At 44.5% G+C, this 24,334-nt stretch overlaps 1 long non-coding RNA gene across 1 annotated transcript in view; it reads left to right on the forward strand.

The window, feature by feature from the left end:
- LOC147121004 (uncharacterized) overlaps nucleotides 1-24,334 on the forward strand; it is a 504,333-nt gene that overhangs the window by 199,884 nt on the left and 280,115 nt on the right. The gene's annotated exons all lie outside the window — the stretch shown is intronic.

The following is a 24,334-nucleotide window of genomic DNA, read 5'->3' on the forward strand; positions in this document are numbered from 1 at the left end:
AGCCACATGGGAATATGATGTCATGCCGATAACCGAGACCTGGCTCAAAAAAGGGCAGGTACTAAATATTCCTGGATATAATGTATTCAAGAAAGATAGGAAAGGAAAGAAAGAAGGTGGGGTGGCAGTATTGGAGAATGTTACAGTGCTGGAGAGAGAGGATGTCTGGAAGGGTCAAGGACAGAATCTATTTGGTGAGAGTTAAGAAACAATAGAGGTGCCATTACATACTAGGTGTATTCTATAGGCCACCAACTAGTGGGAATTACAGAGAGGTGCAAGAACTATACAGTTGTGATAATGGGGGACTTCAATGACCCTAATATAGACTGGGATAGTAATAGTGTAAAGGGCAGAGAGGGCGAAGAATTTCTGAAGTGTGTTCAGGAGAACTTTCTTGATGAGTATGTTTCCAGCCCAACATTGCTGGATCTGGTTCTGGGGACTGAGGTGGGTCAAGTGGAGCAAGTGTCATTTAGACACTGGACAAACAGGGGGCTACAGGGGGGGAGGAGCTAAACACGATCAAAATCACTAAGGAAGTGGTACTCGGTAAAATAATTGGACTCAAGGCGGATAAATCACCTGGACCTGATGGCTTACATCCTAGGGTCTTGAGGGAAGTGGCGGTAGGGATTGTGGATGCATTGGTAATAATTTTCCAAAACTCCCTGGACTCAGCAAAGGTCCCGGCAGACTGGAAAACTGCTAATGTAACACCCTTATTTAAAAAGGGCAGTAGACAGAAGGCTGGAAACTATAGACCGGTTAGCCTAACATCTGTGGTAGGTAAAATTTTGGAGTCCATTATTAAGGAGACAGTAACAGGACATTTGGATAATCATAATTTAATAGGACAAAGTCAGCATGGTTTTATGAAGGGGAAGTCATGTTTGACAAATTTGCTGGAGTTCTTTGAGGAAGTAACATATAGGGTGGATAAAGGGGAACCAGTGGACATAGTGTATTTAGACTTCCAAAAGGCATTTGACAAGGTGCCACACAAAAGATTATTGCTTAAGATAAAAAATCACGGGATTGGGGGTAATATTCTGGCATGGATAGAGGATTGGCTATCTAACAGAAGGCAGAGAGTTGGGATAAATGGTTCATTCTCAGACTGGCAATCAGTAACTAGTGGTGTTCCGCAGGGGTCAGTGCTGGGTCCCCAACTCTTTACAATCTATATTAACGATTTGGAGGAGGGGACCGAGTGTAACATATCAAAGATGATACTAAGATGGGAGGGAAAGTAGTGAGTGAGGAGGACATAAAAAACCTGCAAGGGGACATAGACAGGCTAAGTAAGTGGGCAGAGATTTGGCAGATGGAATACAATACTGGAAAGTGTGAGGTTATGCACTTTGGCAGGAAAAATCGTAGAGCAAGTTATTATCTTAATGGCAAGAAACTGGAAAGTACTGAAGTACAAAGGGACCTGGGGGTCCTGGTGCACGAAACTCAAAAGGTTAGTATGCAGGTGCAGCAAGCGATTAAGAAGGCCAATGGAATGTTGGCTTTCATTGCTAGGGGGATAGAATATAAAAATAGGGAGGTATTGCTTCAGTTGTACAAGGTATTGGTGAGACCGCACCTGGAATACTGCATACAGTTTTGATGTCCATACTTAAGAAAAGACATACTTGCTCTCGAGTCAGTACAAAGAAGGTTCACTCGGTTAATTTCGGGGATGAGGGGATGGACATATGAGGAGAGGTTGAGTAGATTGGGACTCTACTCATTGGAGTTCAGAAGAGTGAGAGGCGATCTTATTGAAACATATAAGATTGTGAAGGGGTTGGATCGGGTGGATGCGGGGAGGATGTTCCCGATGATGGGTGAAACTATAACTAGGGGGCATAGTCTTAGAATAAGGGGCTGCTCTTTCAAAACTGAGATGAGGAGGAACTACTTCACTCAGACGGTGGTAGGTCCATGGAATATGCTGCCCCAAAATGCTGTAGAAGCTACATCATTACATAAATTTAAAACAGAAATAGACAGTTTCCTAGAAGTAAAGGGAATTAAGGGTTACGGGGAGCGGGCAGGAATTTGGACATGAGTCTAGGTTCAGATCGGACATGGCCCTGTGGGTAGCGGAGCGGGCCCAGGGGCCGTGTAGCCTGATCCTGCTCCTATTTCGTGTGTCTAATTCTGTTAGATTCAGGAGATGGTTCTGTGATAGTAGATTGGCGGTTAGGATCAGATCAGCCATGATCTTATTGAATGGCGGAGCAGGCTCGAGGGGCCGATTGGCCTACTCCTGCTCCTATTTCTTATGTTCTTATGAACAGTGATCACAGTATCATAAGGTTTAGATTAGCTATGGAAAAGGACAGGGAGCAATCTACAGTAAAAATACTTAATTGGAGGAAGGCCAATTTCAGTGGGTTGAGAACGGATCTGACCCGGGTAAATTGGAATCAAAGATTGGCAGGCAAAACTGTAATCGAACAATGGGCTGCCTTTAAAGAGAAGATGGTTCGGGTACAGTCGAGGTACATTCCCACGAGGAGGAAAGGCAGGGCAACCAAAGTCCGAGCACCCTGGATGACGAAAGAGATAGAGAGTAAGATGAGGCAGAAAAAGGGGGTGTATGATGGATGTCAGGTTGAGCATACAAGTGAGAACCAGGCTGAATATAGAAAGTTCAGAGGGGAAGTGAAAAAGGAAATAAGAGGGACAAAGAGAGACTAGATTGGTGGCTAACATAAAAGGGAATCCAAAAGTGTTCTATATAAACAGTAATGGGTATTAAGAGGATGGGTGGGGCTGATTAGGGACCAAAAAGGAGACCTACGCATGGAGGCAGAGGGCATGGCTGAGGTACTAAATGAGTACTTTGCATCTGTCTTTACCAAGGAAGAAGATGCTGCCAAAGTCATAATGAAAGAGGAAGTAGTTGAGATATTGGATAGGATACAAATTAATAAAGAGGAGGTACTAGAAAGGCTGGCTGTAATTAAAGTAGATAAGTCAGTAGGACTGGAGGGCTGCACCCTAGGATGCTGAGGGAAGTAAAGGTGGAAATTGTGGAGGTACTGGCCATAATCTTCCAATCCTCCTTTGATACGGGGGTGGAGCCAGAGGACTGGAGAATTACAAATGTTATCTCCCGCACTTCTGCCCTCACCCCTGCCCCTCCCTCCCGGAACCACGATAGGGTTCCCCTTGTCCTCACCTTTCACCCCACCAGCCTCCACATTCAACGGATCATCCTCCGCCATTTCCGCCACCTCCAATGTGATCCCACCACCAAACGCATCTTCCCCTCCCCTCCCCTTTCAGCATTCCATAGGGACTGCTCCCTCCGAGACACCCTAGTCCACTCCTCTATCACCCCCAGCACCCCTTCCCCTTCGCCTGGCACCTTCCCGTGCAAGCGCAGGAGATGCAACACCTGCCCTTATACCTCCCCCCTTCCCACGGTTCAGGGCCCCAAACACCCCTTCCAGGTGAAACAGCGATTTACTTGTACTTCTTGCAATCTGGTATACTGTATTCACTGCTCACGATGTGGTCTCCTCTACATTGGGGAGATCAAACGCATATTGGGTGACCGTTTTGCGGAACACCTCCGTTCAGTCCATAAGGGTGACCCTGAGCTTCTGGTCACCTGTCATTTTAATTCACCGCTCCATTCCAACTCAGACCTCACCGTCCTTGGCCTCTTGCATTGTTGCACAGAAGCTCAGCGTAAGCTCGAGGAACAGCAAATCATCTTCCGATTAGGCACTTTACAGCCTTCCGGACTCAATATCGAGTTGAACAATTTCAGATCACAACCTCGGCCCCTATCATATTTTTATATCTTTTTATCCACACTTTTGGTTTGTGCCTTTTCCTTTTTATTCCCTCTCTCCCACATGGCAGCTGTCTTTCATTCTGCCAGCACATTTCACACTTCATCTAGAGCCATCCTTTGTCTCTTTACTTGTCCTATTACCATCTCGTCTCGCCTTGAATATCTCTTAATGTCTCTTCACCTCCCACCGACCTTCCCTTTTGTTCTTTCATCCCCTCCCCCATTTCCCAGCCCCCAAACTTGCTTCTTAATCTGTTTCATTTCCTGCTTTTTTCTCAGTCCTGACGAAGGGTCTTCGACCTGAAACGTTAACTCTGTTTCTCTCTCCACGGATGTTGCCTGGCCTGCTGAGTTTTTCCAGCGTTTTCTGTTGTTATTTTGGATTTCCAGCATCCGCAGTATTTTGCTATCATACAAATGTTACACCCTTGTTCAAAAAAGGGTGTAAGAATAAACCTAGCAACTACAGGCCAGTCAGTTTAACCTCGGTAGTGGGGAAGCTTTTAGAAATGATAATCTGGGACAAAATTAACAGTCACTTGGACAAGTGTGGATTAATTAAGGAAAGCTAGCACGGATTTGTTAAAGGCAAATCGTGTTTAACTAACTTGATTGAGTTTTTTGATGAGGTAACAGAGAGGGTTGATGAGGGCAATGCAGTTGATGTGGTGTACATGGACTTCCAAAAGATGCTTGATAAAGTGTCACATCATCGGCTTGCCTGCAAAGTTGAAGCCCATGGAATAAAAAGGACAGTGGCAGCATGGATACGAAATTGGCTAAGTGACAGGAAACAGAGTAGTGGTGAACGGTTGTTTTTCAGACTGGAGAAAGGTATACAGTGGTGTTCCCCAGGGGTCGGTGTTAGGACCACTGCTTTTCTTGACATATATTAAAGACTTTTACTTGGGTGTACAGAGCACAATTTCAAAATTTGCAGATGACACAAAACTTGGAAGTATATAGAACAGTGAGGATGATAGCGATAGACTTCAAAAGGACATAGACAGGCTGGTGGAACGGGCAGACACGTGGCAGATGAAATTTAACACAGAATAGTGCGAAGTGATACATTTTGGTAGGAAGAATGAGGAGAGGCAATATAAGCTAAAGGGTACAATTCTAAAGGGGGTGCATGAACAGAGAGAGACCTGGGGGTATATGTGCACAAATCGTTGAAGGTGGTAGGACAGGTTGAAAAAGCAGTTAAAAAAGCATATGGGATCCTGGGCTTCATAAATAAAGGCATAGAGTACAAAAGCAAGGAAGTTATGATGAACCTTTATAAAACACTGGTTTGGCCTCAACTGGAGTATTGTGTCCAGTTCTGGGCACTGTACTTTAGGAAGGATATGAAGGCCTTAGAGAGGGTGCAGAAAAGATTTACAAGAATGGTTCCAGGGATGAGGGACTTCAGTTAGGTGGATAGACTGGAGAAGCTGGGGTTGTTCTCCTTGGAGCAGAGAAGGTTGAGAGGAGATTTGATAGAGGTGTTCAAAATCATGAGGGGTCTAGACAGAGTAGATAGAGAGAAACTGTTCCCATTGGCAGAATGATCGAGAACCAGAGGACACAGATTTAAGGTGATTGGCAGAAGAACCAAAGGCGACATGAGGAAAACCATTTTTACGCAGTGAGTGGTTAGGATCTGGAATGCACTGCCAGAAAGGGTGGTGGAGGCAGATTCAATCATGGCTTTCAAAAGGTACAATAAGTACCTGAAGGAAAAAAAATTGCAGGGCTACAGGGAAAGGGCAGGGGAGTGGGACTAGCTGAAGTGCTCCTGCAGAGAGCCAGCACGGGCTCACTGAGTCGAATTGAAGGGATAATTACTAGTCCTAGCCCTTTTTGGGCTACCCCAGATCAGGCGTATTCCCCAGAGGTTCATCTGCAACTAAAGTTAGAGATAGCCGAATTCTATAAGACGCTTAATTGGGTCTAAAGGTCCAGGCTATCTCTCTCTAAAGGAAAGGAACGACTTGAAGAAGTTACCATCTTCCAGATAGCACTTTTAATAAGTTTAACTAGACTGTAACCTTCCGGATATTATGAGGGTCCGGAAAACCCCCCCAGAATTCTGCAACTCCTCACCAAAGAGTGTACAGAAATTGAGTTCACGAGTTTGATACAGAAATACTATTTGAGACAATTCTAAAAATATATAGATTTATTTAAGAGCCGACATACAGTTAACAGCTTGTGAGTCAATCGTGACTTTAACAGTTCAAATTACAAATAGCTTACATTTCTTATTCTCAGAGATCCTTATTCTCAAATCTTAACTTCGTACATTTATACATTTCTTATTATTTCTAATCCAGAATATCCACCAAAATCAAATAAGAGTACTGACATAAGAAAACTACTAGGCACTTGGTCTAAGCGTTAAACAAAGCTTTAATCAACTGTTTTACAACATGGAGGTCTAGGTGTGTCCTTCACTAGTTCTTGTTAAGAATGTCCTGCGCAAGCTGGGCCCATGCCCGAGTATTTATACTCTCCCTGGACAGCGCCACCTGCAGGCTGCTCAGTATTATTTCATAAGTCTTTCTTCCATAAATGACTGATTCATGTCAAGTATCTTTTTGATCCCCGAGCCTCAAAGAGTTAAAAACTTACAGAGATGCCTCTGAAGAGTGAGAGAATCACTTTGCCCCTTTCAGCGACTTCTGACTTTCCATCTGAAAAGCTCTATTTTTATATCTTTTTTGTGGTTTATTCTTTGAAGTTTTCTGCTAATGTAAGCTAATTATCTCTAGTCATTCTCTATTGAATTCTTTTCTATTCTTACTGTCATTTCAGCTGCGAACTCTCAGAATCCTGTCTGTTGTGTAGGTGTTCAACTTATCATAAAAAACAATATGACAGTAGTATTTATTTGATGCCATTCTTACGAAGTACTTTTATTCAATTCTTAATATTGGTTTAACTGGTTATAATCAGATGTCGTGTCTCCTAACTATTCCATTTTAATACAAAAACCATGTGATTGCTTGGTGTTATCTATTGATGTAATATTTTCAAAGTGTTCTGTTGGTATCTTTTACAACATGTAAATTAAAACCACTTCAACCAGGGTATTCTAAGCATTTCTTAGCCACTTCAATTGGTTGTATATATAATTGTGTTTCCTGTTTCTCATTTGATGTTACTTTTATCAAAGGCACATGGTTTTTTAATGTTCTGTGATTCTGTTCGAAGTGTTAGTTTTCAACACTTTACTTGGGCATTGCTATTGTGTTGGTTCCGAACTGCAGACTCCTTGGAAGCAAGCCTTTGCTTCTTCAATAGGGGCTTTGTCTTAGTATTAACAATCAATTCCCATTTCAAAAGCTTGTGTGGTGTTTACAACTTTTGTGTTAACACTTCATCTTATCTCAAAAGCCTGTGTTCTGTTTACAGCTTGTGTCGTTGAGGCTTTTAGATTTTTAACCCCAGTTTATCATGTTTTAATATAGTCAGAATTCTGTTCATAGGATGATGTATTTTTCTGAATTATGGCTTTTCCTTTACAGAATGGCCTCCTTCTGTGCTGTAACCGTTCTATGATTCTTAGGGCTGGATTTTGCCAATGGGGAGCTTTTGGAGGCGGGGCTCCCACTTGCCGGGTTTTATTCCCACCTCCATCAACTTCTGGCCAACCCACGCTATTTTCCCTTGATTGACCTTGTTAAGCCCGCCCAGCTGGCTTAGCAGGCCAATTAAGGGGAAGCCGATTATAGAGAATGTCAGTGTATGATGTTTCATTGTCCTCATTTGACAGCTCTGTGAAGCTGTCAAACACTGACATTCTCTGTAGTTTGATGAGTTCTTGTATTCAAGACTCATCAAACCTCTTTTGTGAGCAGAAATTAGATGGTTGTTGCATTGGAGAATCTGTCATCTCTGCCGGTGAGATGCGAGACTCTCCGCATCCCCAACATTTGAAGCCTGCAGGAAGAAACAAAAGTAAGTAAACATTTTCTATCACTTTCCACTCACCTCATATACTTACCTCTCCATACTTGCACCCATCACTTATCTTCACAGCACACTTTTGCACCCCTCCGACTCCCTGCTCGCCTCGGTGACCCTGGCAGGGTTCGGATGCTTCGGGAAGCCTGCACTTGTGTGGGTAAAATGGGGATAATCCTCTTATCTGCTTGTTAACTACCTGTTAACAGGCAGTTAAGTGGCTGCAGTCTCCTTCCCGTCTCAAGGAGAGGGGACCCGGTGCAGGTCGGCTACCCACCTCCGGGGAAGATGGCACGGAGGCGGGTTGGGGGTGGGATGAGCACCCGCCTCCAGATTCTGCCATTTTCCCGGCAGTCCCGCCTCCAAACCCGCCTCTCCAGAGCGGGCAAGATCACGCCCATAGTGTTTCAAAGTGCTTCAAATGGAGGTAAGCAGTCCTCATAATATAAGGCAAAAACAAACTGACACACTTGCACATATGAATTTGGAATAAACCTGAAACAGGATTTGAGAGTGGGCAAGAAAGTCAACGTGGGGTAATGTGTGACCTGTACAGATCAATAACTTTTAACTTAGAGCTACAAAACTCGCGCAACAAACTTGAGGAAGAAAATTGGTGCTGATTTTGGTGTCAGTACCACCCCATTTGTCAGCAGGAACAGGGTGGTAGCGAGACCAAAATCGCACTGCAGCGCTTACCTGCCGACGCCAAATGGTGTCCAGAACTCCTGCCTGATACAGGCGAGAGCCTCATTAATTTATACAAATAGGCGTCCAGCGCTCACACCCAAAAACCGGCGGGCGCTTCATTAATATATGCAAATTAGCGTCCTTTGACATACATAAGACCCCTATATTTATAATTTGAATGCTGAATTACATAGTATGTGCTGCGCAATCCCCGCCCAGTGGAACTCATTGCAAAGCAATCAAACTAGCAATCCTTTAAGGGACTACTGGAGGGCACTCAGGAAATCCTCCAGGTAAGTTTTCTAAACTATTTTTGTTGGGCTAGGAGGAACATTTCAAAGTAGTATTAATGATCCAAATTTACAGTTTGTGATCGACGACACATCAATGTTCTGCTGTAAATTTTCCCTCAGAGTATTGGTCAATTTCAGCAGGTTGAGATACAAAGATACGTGTGTGCGTGTAGCACAATGGCCTAGAATTTGCGGTCAGCGGCACTCACTGCTGAACGATCTCTGTGGCGTGAATTTTACCTCTCCCGATGTCAATTTGAAATTGGTGCCAAATCAAGCGACCCTCCAGCGTCCAGCAACAGTGATGTCATCAAGCAGGCTAAGCAGCCAATCACATTGAATAATTCTCACAGACAGCAAACCAGGAAGTAAAATGCACAGATTACACCTCTTTCAACAAGGGTCAACTTTTTCTGTTTTTTTTAACAGTGATATCCAGCGTAATAGGGGAAGTTTTCATCAGGAACAACATTTCAGTGTGATTTGAATTGATTGCTGGCTCTGGGGAGTCCACAGTGCAACCTATAGAGGAGCAGGGAATGATTGACAGCAATGTCTGGATTTCCGCATTTATCTGCACATGCACTGACTCCAGAAGTTGCTGTCACGTTCAGTGGAGTAATGACGGTGAACGCTGACAGTTTCGTGGTCATTACCACCACAAAATCCGGGCCAATATATAAATAAATTTCCCAACATTGTCAGCCCTAATGAATGTGAGTGAAAATCCGTTTACTTGGACATTATTTGTTTTGAGATAATGCAGGTGTTATTCATTAGACCTAGTCCCATCTCAAAGGGCTTCAGAATGATAGCACCATCCCTGGATTATTCTCCAAATACACTTTGATGTGTCCTTGGAAACAATTGGGTTTGATTGAATAAATGACCGAATCAGGACAAAGAGATTTACAATCCGTGAATAGGTTCTGTAACCTGAGAACGAAAGGTTAATACTGCTTACATCCATGCAGCAACAGATCAATGTTACAATCACTAATGTAGCTTAAAACTGAGCACAAGCCGCATTAATAAACTAGATTTATTTCTGTTGCTTTGCCATTACAGGTCGATTATTGAGACAGCATGCTAAGGACAAACCTTTTTTTTCCAGTATTGGTTAAATCAAGAATTTGATGTATGACACATATCAATGGTGCATTTAGAAAGATAATATGTATGTTTGTTTAGTCTAAACCAAATGTTTTCTACCAGTTATTATGAGATGTGTTTTTATCGGAATTGGCCAGCATTATAAAGACAAGTCTGTAATTTAGTCTTTTTTAAAGTTTCCAATATGATGTCTTGAGGGAAAAATTTCCTCTGTTGTTGTAAAATGGTAAATGTGATCTTCATACATATGAATTTGCTACGGAACGTGAACAGAAGTGATCATCCCCTAAGCTTGAGATACAATGAAGGGATAAAGAAATTTGAGAAGTCACTGTTGCAGCTCAATCCTTTACCTCTCCTGTTGTGACAATGGGATTGATTTTGACTTCTGGCCAGAGGACTGGAGGAGCAAGCTGGCACACCACCCAGTCAAGCGACAAAGGGGCGGCTGAGATTCGGAGGGCCTGGCCTCGTTTGAATTTGGCCAGTGAGCTGTGGGTGCCAAACGGGCATCCTGATGCAGCTCGCCGCTCTTTGGCCTCAGGAATGTTGGTCAGCTGAGATGCCGGCAGAAGCCCAGAGGTAGGTATTTGGAGGGAGGAAGGGGGGATGCGATACAGAGGTGAGGCGAGGCGAGGCGAGGCCGGGCAATATTTCTGTGGAGCCAGGAGAAGCATGTCTGCTCTTTCCGGCTCTATCAAAAGAAAAATCAGCAATTTTTAACAGTTTTCTGGTCGTTTCGTGATCAGAACACCAGTACACACGGGCGGAGCATTCGCGTTGCAAACTTCGCATGTGTCCCATGAATGGAAATCAGAGTCCTAACTATTTCATTAGGACCCTGATTTGCAGGGGAATGAGGCCGAGCGCTTGCTTCAGATGGGCGCTTTGATTGCTCCACAGTAGGGCCTCTGTGAAAGGCACAACGGGCCGATTGTCAGCGTTAATGGGGCACTAAGTGGACAGATGCCATCTTTAGGTCCTTAGCGCTCCCATTAATGTTGTGTCCGTGTGTTGATAGAGACACTGAAGACAGGAGTTGGTTTCACAGGTGTTTACTAAACAAAGTCTGGAGGGGAACCAACTGATACAACACAATATACAGGCTTATATAGCCCGAGTGGCCATTACCGGCATTACAGTACACCTGGGGCTCTTAAAGGCACATACACTACAATTCCTCCCCTTTTAGCCAACCAGTACATAATATTTTAAGTAATCATTAATTACATGTTACAAGAAAAATAATCTACACATTGCTGCAGTTAATTACTCATAAGTCAGTCTCTCTGGAGGCTTCCTGACTCGGTCCGGATAACGCCTCGGTGGTGTAGTAGTTTCTGGTGGTGTAGTAGGTTCTTTTGGCAAGGCTGATTCGGCTTGAATGCCAGTGTCGGGTTCATCGGGTTCCAGTATCACCGGATTGGAGGTAGATATGGGTATCTCTACTTCATCATTAGGCGTATAAAGTTGTGGTGTAGGTTGTCCCTTTTCGGATGACTCTATGATTTGGTCAGCATGGTGCCTTATTATGCTTTCTCCGATGTCCACGGTATACATCAGCGGTCCTAGTCGTGTGCGGATAGTTCCAGGCTGCCATTTCTCAGTACGGTAGTCCCGGGCCAAAACTTGTAGACCTACCTGGAAGGTTCTAGTTGGCCTTTCATTCATGCCTTGAAATTGCCGGTTCTCCACATCCCTTCTGATGTTTGGCTTGATCAAATCCAGCCGGCATCTTAGGCTTCTATTGAAGAACATCATGGCGGGAGTTTGGTTTGTAACCATATGTGTTGCATTCCTGTATGCGAACAAGAAGTTATCCACCTTGTGCTGAAGTTTTATGTCTTCATTACCCATGGCCTTTATGGCCTTCTTGAAGGTCTGGGCAAACCTTTCAGCCAATCCATTGGTGGCGGGATGGTATGGGGCAGACGTGTAGTGCTTAACCACATTGTTTTTTAAAAACTTCCTGAATTCTTCGGACACAAATTGTGGTCCATTATCAGAACAGATCTGTTCCGGCAGCCCATTCCTGGCAAATATGGTCCTTAATACTGTGATGGTTTTTTCCGTGGTGGTGGAGGACATCTTTATTACCTCCGGCCACTTGGAGTGTGCATCAACCGTGATTAAGAACATTGAGTCCATAAATGGACCAGCAAAGTCGATGTGTACCCTTTGCCAGGGAGATGAGGGCCACTCCCATGGATGTAGAGGGGCTTGTGGTGGAGCGTTTTGGACCTTCTGGCATCCTAGGCAGCTCTTGGTCATTTCTTCGATATCTCCATCGATACCTGGCCACCATACAAACACCCTGGCTAGGTTCTTCATTTTCACTCCACCCAGATGCCCCTCGTGAAGCTCCTTTAGAACTTTATCCTGGAGTTTCAGTGGAATCACCACTCTGGATCCACACATCAAGGTTCCTCGGCACACTGACAGCTGTTCTCTTCTTTGCGAGAATGCTGGCAACAGTGGTTCGCCATGTGCTGGCCATCCCTTCACTGTTAAATCGTAGACTCGTGAGAGAGTCGGGTCATTTCTAGTTTCCCATTCAATGGCAGAATATGTTACTGGTAGACATTCCACTATGGTAGAGTGGAAAATCTCCACTGGGTCTACGGTAGGTGCTTTTTCTACCATTGGCAACGGTAGGCGCGATAACCCATCAGCATTCCCATGCTGTTTTGATCCTTTGCATTCTATGTTGTATTGGTGTGCCCCTAGAAAAAGGGACCACCTCTGTAGCCTTTGCGCTGTCATAATGGGAACACCCTTTTTAGGGTTGAATATGGAGATGAGGGGTTGATGGTCAGTCAACAAGGTAAATCTTTGTCCGTGTAGGTAATGGTTGAATTTCTTCACTCCCCATACCAGGCTGAGTGCTTCCCTGTCGATTTGGGCATAGTTACGCTCAGCTGAGTTCAATGAGCGTGACGCAAAAGCTATCGGCCGTTCCGAGCCATCAGGGAATTTATGCGATAATACTGCTCCTACGCCGTAAGGGGATGCATCGCACGCCAGTCTGATTGGCAGTGATGGGTTGTAATGAGCCAAAACTTCTTTGGACGTGATTAAGTCTTTGCATTTATGGAAGGCACGTTTACAGTCTTCGCTCCATTTCCAAATTACTCCTGTTTGTAGCAGTTCATTAAGAGGGTGTAGAAGAGTTGATAAGTTCGGTAAAAATTTATGATAGTAATTTATTAATCCCAGGAACGACCTTAATTGTGAAACATTTTCAGGTGCTGGGGCTTTTATGACCGCTTCAATTTTTTCAGGTGACTTATGCAACCCTTCCTTATTAATTATGTGGCCACAATATGATATTTGATTTTGGAAAAATTCGCACTTGGGGCGATTTGCTCGTAGGCCCCGTTCTCTTAGCCTAGTGAGCACCTGCTCCAAATTTGCAAGGTGCTCGTTGTCGTTTTCTCCTGTTACAAGGATGTCGTCTAGGTAGCATTGAGTCCCCGGAATCCCTTGGAGGACTTGCTCCATAGCTCTTTGCCAGATAGCTGGAGCGGATGTTACTCTGAAAACCAGTCGCTTGTACTGCCCCAGACCTTTGTGTGTATTTATCGTGAGATATTTTTTAGAGGCCTCTTCAACCTCCATCTGTAGATATGCCTGTGCCAAGTCAATTTTGGTGAAACGTTTCCCTCCGGATAGTGAGGCGAAAATATCTTCTATCCTCGGAAGAGGATACTGTACCGTGTGAAGGACCGGGTTTAGTCACCTTGAAGTCTCCACAGATGCGAATTTTTCTCTGTTCTTCAGATTTATCATTATTCAATGCTTTCTTCATGACTGGGACGATGGGTGTTGCCCACTCGCTCTAATCTATTTTGGATAATACGCCTGCCTTTTCCAAATTCTCCAGCTCTGCCTCGACTGCTGGACGAATTGCGTATGGCACCGGTCTTGCCTTAAAAAACTTGGGAATTGCTGCATCTTCCACTTTTATTGAGGCGGTGATGCCTTTCAAGGTTCCTAGTTTCTCTTGAAACACTTCTTTGGCGTTGGCCAAGATGTCTTTTAATCGTTCACGTATGGCGTCATCATCGTTTTTTTTCTTACTGGTCACCGTCAGTGGCTGAATGGAGTGCCAGTCTAAACGTATTTTCCTGATCCATTCAAGTCCCCACAGCGGTGGACCACCATCTTGTAGAATGTATAAATACAACTTTTGTATTTCCTTGCCGTTGTATACAACAGGCACCTTTATTTTTCCTTTGGGGTATACTTTCTGCCCCGTATATGTTTTCAAGATAATGGATGTGTCTTTTAAAGGTATATGCGGAAATAGCCGCTCGTAATCCCGTCGATTTATGACGGTCAGAGCTGATCCTGTATCTAGCTCCATTTTAACTGGGGACCCTGCTATCATGAGGGTAACCCAAATGGTCTGGTAATCATCTTTGGCAATTACATTATGTAATTTGAGACAGCTTAGTCTCTTGTTTTCGGAGTCGCTATCGCTCTTCTGGTCTTCGGAGCTACTGTCCGTCATCATTTGTACCTTTCTGTACTTTTCTTTATTGAATTTTTTTTCCTGTCCGTGGATTTTATTTGTCCAGATCGGCATACCCGTGCAATGTGTCCAATCTTTCCGCATTGCCTGCATGCTTTGTCCTTGAACCAGCAGTCCCTCTATTCATGGGTGGATCTGCCGCAGCGATAACATCTCTCGAAACCCTGTGTCATTTCATGGGTGCCGAAGTCCTGTGTCTTTTGTTGTATCTCTGCAGCTCCTCTTGCGGCCGCTTCGTATGATACAGCCGTACTGAAAGCCTTGTGCAGTGTTAAGTCTTTTTCAGAAAGCAGCCTTTTCTGTGTTCCTTCACTTAGGAGACCGCAGACGAATTTGTCTCGAAGATAATCTGCTAGTCCTGCCCCGAATTGGCAGTGTTTTGATAGCTTTCTTAATTCGGTGAGGTAATCAGCGTTACTTTCATTCTTGTGTTGATTTCTCTTGAAGAATTTGAATCGTTCCACTATCAGCAGCGGTGTTGGGTTTAAGTGCTCCTGTAGGGTATCAACAATTTCTTTAAAATTCTTGTCCTTTGGTTTGGCTGGAGTGATTAAATTTCGTAACAGCCCGTATGTCTTTGCGCCCATTAGATTTAGCAGTACTGAAGCTTTTTTTTCATCTTCTATTCCATTTGCGGTGCAATATACCTCCACTCTTTCCACATATGTGGTCCAATCCTCTATCTCGTTATCAAAAGCATCAATATTGCCAGACTTAGGCATCCTAGAAAAAAAATGGCGCTTCCCGCGCTTCTTTCTTTTCTGCAGAAAAGATATGGCGCTTCCCCGCCACTGCTGCCGATGACAACGCTGTTTCCCGCGGTTTCCGTTCTTTTTATTTATTTATTTACAGTTGGAGACTCGTTCCCGCCAGACTCTCTCTCTAGGTCTGAACGCCGACCTGCTTGCAGCGCCGGCCGTCTCCCGAGTGCTCCCTCCCCGTCTGTTACTGCTGGCCTCCGCTTTCGCTGCTTGGCCTAGCTGCAGAGCCAGCCGCTGGAGCCCCAGCCCGACGCCCAGGAAGGATTATTGCAGTACCTGCCATCAGCTTGGCTAGCTGGTGAAACCACAGCTTTTTCTTTTTCTTGATTTTTCTTCATCTTTGGACGCCAGAGGAATCGATGTCCTTGAGGTGCTGCCGAATTGCAGGTAAGTCCGTTTCCAATTCGTCGCCACTGTTGTGTCCGTGTGTTGATAGAGACACTGAAGACAGGAGTTGGTTTCACAGGTGTTCACTAAACAAAGTCTGGAGGGGAAGTAACTGATACAACACAATATACAGGCTTATATAGCCCGAGTGGCCATTACCGGCATTACAGTACACCTGGGGCTCTTAAAGGCACATACACTACAATTAATGCCAATTTTTGCCCAGTGAAAATGGGCCCCAATGACTTCTTAATGAAATTTAATAGTTACAGTCTTAAGTAGAAGTATTGAAAAGCATGCAGATAAATTTAGACTTTTGGATTTGGGGCAAGATGGTGTATATCTGCAAGACTAATAAAAGTAGAGCAGTGCACAGCCAGAGTGTTTTATACACTTATTTTTAAAGGTATGTCAAAGCTGTTCAATTGCAGAGGCAGTGGAAGAAAAATCTATTTCTGCTTGTTTGCGTCGAAAGACCTCTGATCCCGCCTGCCTGGCAGCAATGGTGCAGCTGAGCAGAGTTCATGCTCCCCGGTAAATATTTAAATGTCAGGATCCAACGAGCTATTTCAGACTTTGATGCTTGCTTAACAGTGAAATTTGAAAATTACGCAGCGTCCCAAAGCTGCCAGCGGAAGGCAGGATCGGGGCCATAGAAACAGAGAAACATAGAAGATAGGAGCAGGAGTAGGCCATTCGGCCCCTCTAGCCTGCTCCGCCATTCAATGCGATCATGGCTGATCATCCAAGTTCAGTACCCGGTCCCTGCTTTCTCCCCATACCCCTTGATCCCTTTAGCCTTAAGAAATATATCCAACTCCTTCTTGAATATGTTTAATGAATTGGCCTCTACTGCCTTCTGTGGTAGAGAATTCCACAGGTTCACCACTCTCTGGGTGAAGAAATTCCTCCTCATTTCTGTCCTAAAAGGCCTACCCCTTATCCTTAGACTGTGACCCCTGGTTCTGGATTCCCCGACCATCGGGAACATCCTCCCTGCATCTAGTCTGTCCAGTCCTGCCAGAATTTTATAAGTTTCAATGAGATCCCCTCTCATTCTTCCAAACTCCAGCAAGTACAATCCCAATCGTCCCAATCTCTCCTCATACGTCATTCCTGCCATCCCAGGTATCAGCCTGGTGAATCTTCGCTGAACTCCTTCCATGGCAAGAATATCCTTCCTCAGATAAGGCGACCAAAACTGCACACAATACTCAAGATGTGGTCTCACCAAAGCCCTGTACAACTGCAGCAAGACATCCTTGTTCTTGTACTCAAACCCTCTCGCTATGAAGGCCAACATACCATTTGCCTTCTTAACCGCCTGCTGCACCTGCATGCTTACCTTCAGCGACTGGTGCACAAGGACACCCAGGTCTCGTTGCACTTCCCCTTCTCCCAATCTATTGCCATTCAGATAATAATCTGCCTTCCTGTTTTTGACACCAAAGTGGATAACCTCACATTTATCCACGTTATATTGCATCTGCCAAGCTTCTGCCCAATCACCCAACCTGTCCAAATCATCCTGTAGTTTCTCGGCATCCTCCTCACAGCACACACGCCCACCCAGCTTTGTGTTGTCTGCAAATTTGGAGATATTACATCTAGTTCCCTTGTCCAGATCATTAATATATATTGTGAGTAGCTGGGGTCCAAGGACTGATCCCCGCGGTACCCCACTAGTCACTGCCTGCCACTCGGAAAAAGACCCGTTTATTCCAACTCTTTGCTTTCTATCTGCCAACCAGTTCTCTATCCAAGTCAATACCTTGCCCCCAATCCCATGTGCCTTAACTTTACACGCTAATCTCTTATGTGGGACCTTATCGAAAGCCTTCTGAAAGTCCAAATACACCACATCCACTGGTTCTCCCTTATCTATTTTACTAGTTACATCCTCAAAAAATTTCAGTAGATTAGTCAAGCATGATTTACCCTTTGTAAATCCATGTTGACTTTGTCCGATCCTGTCACTGTTTTCCAAGTGCTCTGCTATTACATCTTTTATAATGGACTCTAGCATTTTCCCCACTACCGATGTCAGGCTTACCGGTCTGTAGTTCCCCGTTTTCTCTCTACCACCTTTTTTGAATAGTGGGGTAACATTAGCTACCCTCCAATCCATGGGTACTGTTCCAGATTCCATCGAATGTTGGAAGGTGATCAGCAATGCATCTACTATTTCTAGGGCCACTTCCTTAAATACCCTAGGATGTAGATTATCAGGCCCTGGAGATTTATCCGCCTTCAATCCCATCAATTTCCCTAACACCATTTCCCTACAAATGCTGATTTCATTCAGTTTCTCCCTTTCATCAGATCCTATGTTCCCCGACATTCCCGGGAGGTTATTTGTGTCCGCCTTTGTGAAGACAGAACCAAAATATGTATTTAATTGGTCTGCCATTTCTTTGTTCCCCATTATAAATTCCCCTGATTCTGATTGCAAGGGACCTACGCTTGACTTCATCAATCTTTTTCTCTTCACATATCTATAAAAGCTTTTACAGTCAGTTTTTATGTTCCCTGATAGCTTACTCTCATATTCTATTTTCCCTTTCTTAATTAATCCCTTTGTCCTCCTTTGTTGAATCCTAAACTGCTCCCAATCCTCTGGATTACTGCTTTTTTGGCCAATTTATATGTCCTCTCTTTGGATCTTATGCTATCCCTAATTTCCCTCGTTAGCCACGGTTGAGTCACCGTTTTTGTTTTATTTTTATGCCAAACTGGGATGAACAAATTCTGTAGTTCATCCATGCGGTCTTTGAATGTTTGCCATTGCCTATCCACCGTTAACCCTTTGAGTGACATTCCCCAATCAATCCTACCCAATTCGCGCCTCAGACCATTGTAGTTTCCTTTATTTGAATTTAGGACCCTAGTCTCTGAGTCAACTACTTCATTCTCCATCTTAATGAAGAATTTGATCATATTATGATCGTTCCGACCCAAGGGGCCTCGTACAACAAGATTGCTAATTAATCCTTTCTCGTTACATAATACCCAGTCTAAGATGGCCTGATCTCTGGTTGGTTCCTCGACATATTGGTCCAGGAAACCATCCCATAAACACTCCAGGAATTCCTCCTCCATAGTATTGTTACTAATTTGGTTAGCCCAATCTATATGTAGATTAAAGTCACCCATGATGACTGCTGTGCCCTTTTTGCATGCTTCTCTAATTTCCCTTTTAATGCCATTACTGTTTGGAGGTCTATATACCACTCCCACTAACGTTTTCTGCCCCTTGGTATTTCTCAGTTCTACCCATACAGATTCCACATCATCAGAGCTAATATCCTTCCTTACAATTGTGTTAATCCCTTCTTTAACCAGTAATGCTACCCCACCTCCCTTTCCTTTTTGCCTATCTTTCCTGAATATTGAATACCCCTGGATGTTGAGTTCCCAGCCTTGGCCACCCTGGAGCCATGTTTCCGTAATCCCAATCAAATCATATTCGTTTACCTCTATTTGCGCAGCTAATTCATCCACCTTTTTATGAATGCTCCTCGCATTAAGACACAAAGCCTTCAGGCTTGTTTTTTTAACGCTCTTAGATCTATTGGAATTATTATTTACTGTGGCCATGTTTGATTTAAACCGTTGATTTCTCTGACTGCCACTTTTGTTTTTCTCCTTCCTATCTTTTGCTTTTATCCTTGTTTCCCTTTCCTCTGTCCCCCTGCTCAGGTTCCCAACCCCCTGCCATTTTAGTTTGAACCCTCCCCCAGAGCACTAGCAAACACTCCCCGTAGGACATCGGTCCCGGCCCTGCCCAGGTGCAAACCGTCCGGTTTGAACTGGTCCCACCTCCCCCAGAACCGGTTCCAATGTCCCAGGAATTTGAATCCCTCCCCCTAGCACCATTCCTCTAGCCATGTATTCATCTGAAATATTCTTCTATTTCTACTCTGACTAGCACGTGGCCCTGGTAGCAATCCTGAGATTACTACCTTTGAGGTCCTATTTTTTAATTTACCTCCTAACTCCCTATATTCAGCTTTTAGGACCTCATCCCATTTTTTACCTATATCGTTGGTACCTATATGCACCACGACAACTGGCTGTTCACCCTCCCCTTCCAAGATGTTCTGCAGCCGCTCTGAGACATCCTTGACCCTTGCACCAGGGAGGCGACACACCATCCTGGAGTCTCGTTTGCGGCCGCAGAAATGCCTATCTATTCCCCTTACAATAGAATCCCCTATTACTGTAGCTCTACCCCTCTTTTTCCTCCCGTCCTGTGCAGCAGAGCCACCCCTGGTGCCAGGAAGTTGGCTGCTGCTGCCTTCCCCTGGTAAGCCATCCCCCCCATCAGTATCCAAAGCGGTATATCTGTTTGAGAGGGGGATGGCCACAGGGGACCCCTGCACTACCTGCCTGCGTCTACTACTCTGCCTGTTGGTCACCCGTTCCCTTTCTGCCTTAGACACCTTTACCTGCGGTGTGACCAACGGGTTAAATGTGCTATTCACGACGTCCTCAGCATCGCGAATGGTCCAGTATGTGTCCAATCGCTGCTCCAGCACTGCAATGCGGTCTGCCAGTAGCTGCAACTGGACACACTTCCTGCACATGGTTGTCAGGGACACAGGAAGTGTCCCTGAGTTCCCACATAGCGCAGGAGGAGCATACCACGGCACCGGGCTGTCCTGCCATGAATTACCCCTTAATTAATTGCAATTAAATTAAATCAAATCAATCCCACCAATTACACTACAGTTAAATGGCATATTTAAGGGCCCTGGTTTATAAACAGTCCCCGCTACACCACAAGAGACTTTAGAAACTATAAACCACAGAGTTTATGTTTAAAAAAGAGAGAAATACTCACCAACCAATCAGTTACCTGCTTTCTGGTAACGTCACACTTCGAATACTTTTTACTTCTCTCCTTCCCTCCGAGTTCGGAGTTCGGAGATTGGTAAGCCTACCTGGTCTCTTGGAGCCTTTTATAGAGCCGCCGCTCCGCTCCGCGATTCCCGCCGACTCTCGCTCCGCACTGAGGCCTACTTGGTCTCTTGGAGCCTTTTATACAGCCGCCGCTCCGCTCCGTGATTCCCACTGACTCTCGCTCCGCACTGTGAAGGCACAGATCAATACAATCTTTCTCTTTTTTCTGAAGGTTTTCCTTGTGGGTCAGGAGGAACAGATCTGCTGCCCTTGGCCCCAAAAGTAAGCCTTGGGCTATCTCTACCTTGAGTTTCCCCATCTCCCAACCACAGTTGTTAGGAACTGCCCCACCCTCCCCACTTACCTCACCAGAAACGGTTCCTTGGGTCCCAGGCCTGCACATTTCCCGCTCCCGCCCACCAACCTCCACGTCATCCCCACTGGTTTTGGGCGGGAGTCGGCGTCAGGTCATTTAAATGAGTACTCATTGCCTGGGCCTCATGCTGGCACCGTCATGACTGCTTTCCTCCTGTTCCAATATTAAGGAAGTGGTAACAGGGCATTTAGAAAATTATAAGATGATTAGGCAGAGTCAACGTGGTTTTATGAAATGGAAATTGTATTTAACAAATTTATTCGAGTTTTTTGAAGATGTAACTAGCAGGGTAGATAAAGGGGAACCCGTGGATGTAGTATATTTGGATTTCCAAAAGGCATTCAATAAGGTGCCACATAAAAGGTTGTTATGCAAGATAAGAGCTCATGGGGTTGGGGTAATATATTAGCATGGATAGAGGATTGGTTAACAGGGTGACAACAGAGAGTAGGGATAAACGGATCATCTTCCAGTTGGCAGGCTGTAACTAGTGGGGTGCCACAAGGATCAGTTCTTGGGCCTCAGCTATTCACAATCTATATCAATGACTTTGACAAAGAGACCGAGTGCAATGTATCCACCAGCTTTGCTGATGATACAAAGCTAGGTGGGATTGTAATCAGTGAGGAGGACATAAAGAGCCTGCAAAGAGATATAGGCAGGTTAAGTGAGTGGGCAATAAGGTGGCAGATGGAGTATAATGTGGGGAAATGTGAGGTAATTCACTTTGATAGGAAGAATAGAAAAACAGAGTATTTTTTAAATGGTGAGAAACTACTAAATGTTGGTGTTCAGAGAGATTTGGGTATCCTAGTACAAGAAACACAGAGCGCTAGCATACAGGTACAGAAAGCAATTAGGAAGGCAAATGGTATGTTGGCTTTTATTGCAAGAGGGTTGGAGTACAAGTGTAAGGAAGTCTTACTACAATTGTACAGGGCTTTGGTGAGACCACACTTGCTGTGCACGGTTTTGGTCTCCTTATCTGAGAAAGACCATACATACCTTAGAGGCGGTGCAACAAAGGTTCACTAGATTGATACTTGGGATGAGAGAGTTGTCCTATGAGGAGAGGTTGAGTAGATTAGGCCTATACTCTGGAGTTTAGAAGAATGAGAGGTGATCTCATTGAAACATATAGGATTCTGAGGGGGATTGGCCGTGTGGTTGATAATGAAGAAGAAAGCTGCAGACTGCAGGAAGATATCAATGGACTGGTCAGGTGGGCAGAACAGTGGCAAATGGAATTCACTCTGGAGAAGTGTGAGGTAATGCATTTGGGGCGGGCTAACAAGGCAAGGGGATACACTATAAATGGTAGGACACTGAGAAGTGCAGAGGATCAGAGGGACCTTGGAGTGCATGTTCACAGATCCTTGAAGGTTACAGGACAAGTAGATAAAATGGTTAAGAAGGCATACGGGATACTTGCCTTTATTAGCTGAGGCATAGAATTTAAGAGCAGGGAGGTTATGCTTGAACTGTATAAAACACGAGTTAGGCCGCAACTGGAATGTGGTCACCACATTACAGGAAGGATGTGATTGCACTAGAGAGGGTGCAGAGGAGATTTACGAGGATGTTGCCATGACTGGGGAATTTTAGTTATGAGGAGCAATTGGATAGGCTGGGGTTGTTTTCTTTGAAACAGGAGACCTAATTGAGGTGTATAAAATTATGAGGGGCCTAGATAGAGTGGATAGGAAGGACCTATTTCTCTTAGCAGAAGGGTCAGTAACCAGGGGGCATAGATTTAAAGTAATTGGTCAGAAGTTTAGAGGGGATTTGAGGAGAAATTTTTTCACCCAGAGGGTGGTGGGGATCTGGAACTCACTGCCTGAAAGGATGGTAGAGGCAGAGACCCTCATCACATTTAAAAAGTACTTGGATATGCACTTGAAGTGCCGTAACCTACAGGGCTACGGACCAAGTGCTGGAAAGTGGGATTAGGGTGGATAGCTCTTTGTCGGCTGGCACGGGCAAGATGGGCTGAATGGCCTCCTTCTGTGCTGTAAATTTCTATGGTTCTATGACAGGGTAGGTGCTGAGAGATAGTTTCCTCTGGCTGGAGAGTCTAGAACTAGGGGGCATAATCTCAGGATAAGGGGTCGGCCATTTAAGACTGAGATGAGGAGGGATTTCTTCACTCAGAGGGTTGTGAATCTTTGGAATTCTCTACCCCAAAGGGCTGTGGATGCTGAATCATTGAGCATATTCAAGGCTGAGATGGATAGATTTTTGGACTCTAGGGGGAAATCAAGGGACATGGGGATCGGGCGGGAAAGTGGAATTGAGGTTGAAGATCAGCCATGATCTTATTAAATGGCGGACCAGGCTCGAGGGGCCGTATGGTCTACTCCTGCCCCTATTTCTATGTTCTTATGTTCTTAATGTCGTCATTGAGAACAGATTGCTTCTTGAATTCATTACATGTTTTTTGGAGGGAAGTTGATTTTTTTGTGCTAAATTGTCACATTTGTTCTCATCAAGGTGAGGTATGTCAGAGCAGGAATAATAAACCACTTTTCACTTTTGGAATTGCAGGCAATCTACTTAAATTGCGAGCTCGTTATTTTTAATGTGAGTAAGTGATTGGATTACAGTGTATGAAACCCATGGGCAATATTCATGTTAAACCAGGAACCATCGCTAGAGGTGCTTTGGCTTGAAAGTTTTATCACTTGAGTGGCAAATACTGTTTGTGGGAATGAAGCAGCATCGACAAAGTATTCATTGTTTCTGATCTATCTCCTGTAACAATGAAAATCAAGTGCCTTCCCAGCTGCCTCGAACCTATTCTCTAGAGCTCCCTTTCTATATCACTGATGACATATGGTCCACCATGGTTTCCAGCCACTCCAAATCCATGGTAGGTCCTTTGTCTATGGTAGTATTCTTTAATATGCAGCATATCACTATAATTTATAATATATCACTATATTTTGTGGACATATTGTAAGGTCTGCTTTCTCCGCTCCTTCTCCTCCCTAAATCACTCCAAGCATCCAAAAGGGTACTTTACCATCCCAAGTGTCTACTCAATGAAGTTCACCCACGTGCCTCAACTTCTATTGGGGTACAGGGGGCTTTGCAGCGGTCATAAGCCACAGTTGCACTCGCAGTCCATCCTTCCATCAATGAAATGATAATTGCCTCTGAATAAAGAGTATCATGAACATAGAACATAAAAAATAGGAGCAGGAGTAGGCCATTTGGCCCTTCGAGCCTGCGCCACCATTCAATAAGATCATGGCTGGTCTTCTACCTCAACTCCACCTTCCCACACTATCCTCATAACCCTTGATTCCCTTAGTATCCAAAAATCTATCGATCTCTGTCTTGAATATACTCAACGACTGAGCATCCACAGCCCGCTGGGGTAGAGAATTCCAAAGATTCACAACCCTTTGAGTGAAGATATTTCTCCTCTCAGTCCTAAATGGCTGACCCCTTATTCTGAGACTGTGATCCCTGGTTCTAGACTCTGCAGCTAGGGGAAACATCCTCCCAGCATCTACC

This window comes from Somniosus microcephalus, chromosome 3 (assembly GCF_052327205.1).
Source record: "Somniosus microcephalus isolate GS21.2 chromosome 3, FLI_Smic_1.0, whole genome shotgun sequence".
Classification (NCBI taxonomy): Eukaryota; Metazoa; Chordata; class Chondrichthyes; order Squaliformes; family Somniosidae; genus Somniosus; species Somniosus microcephalus.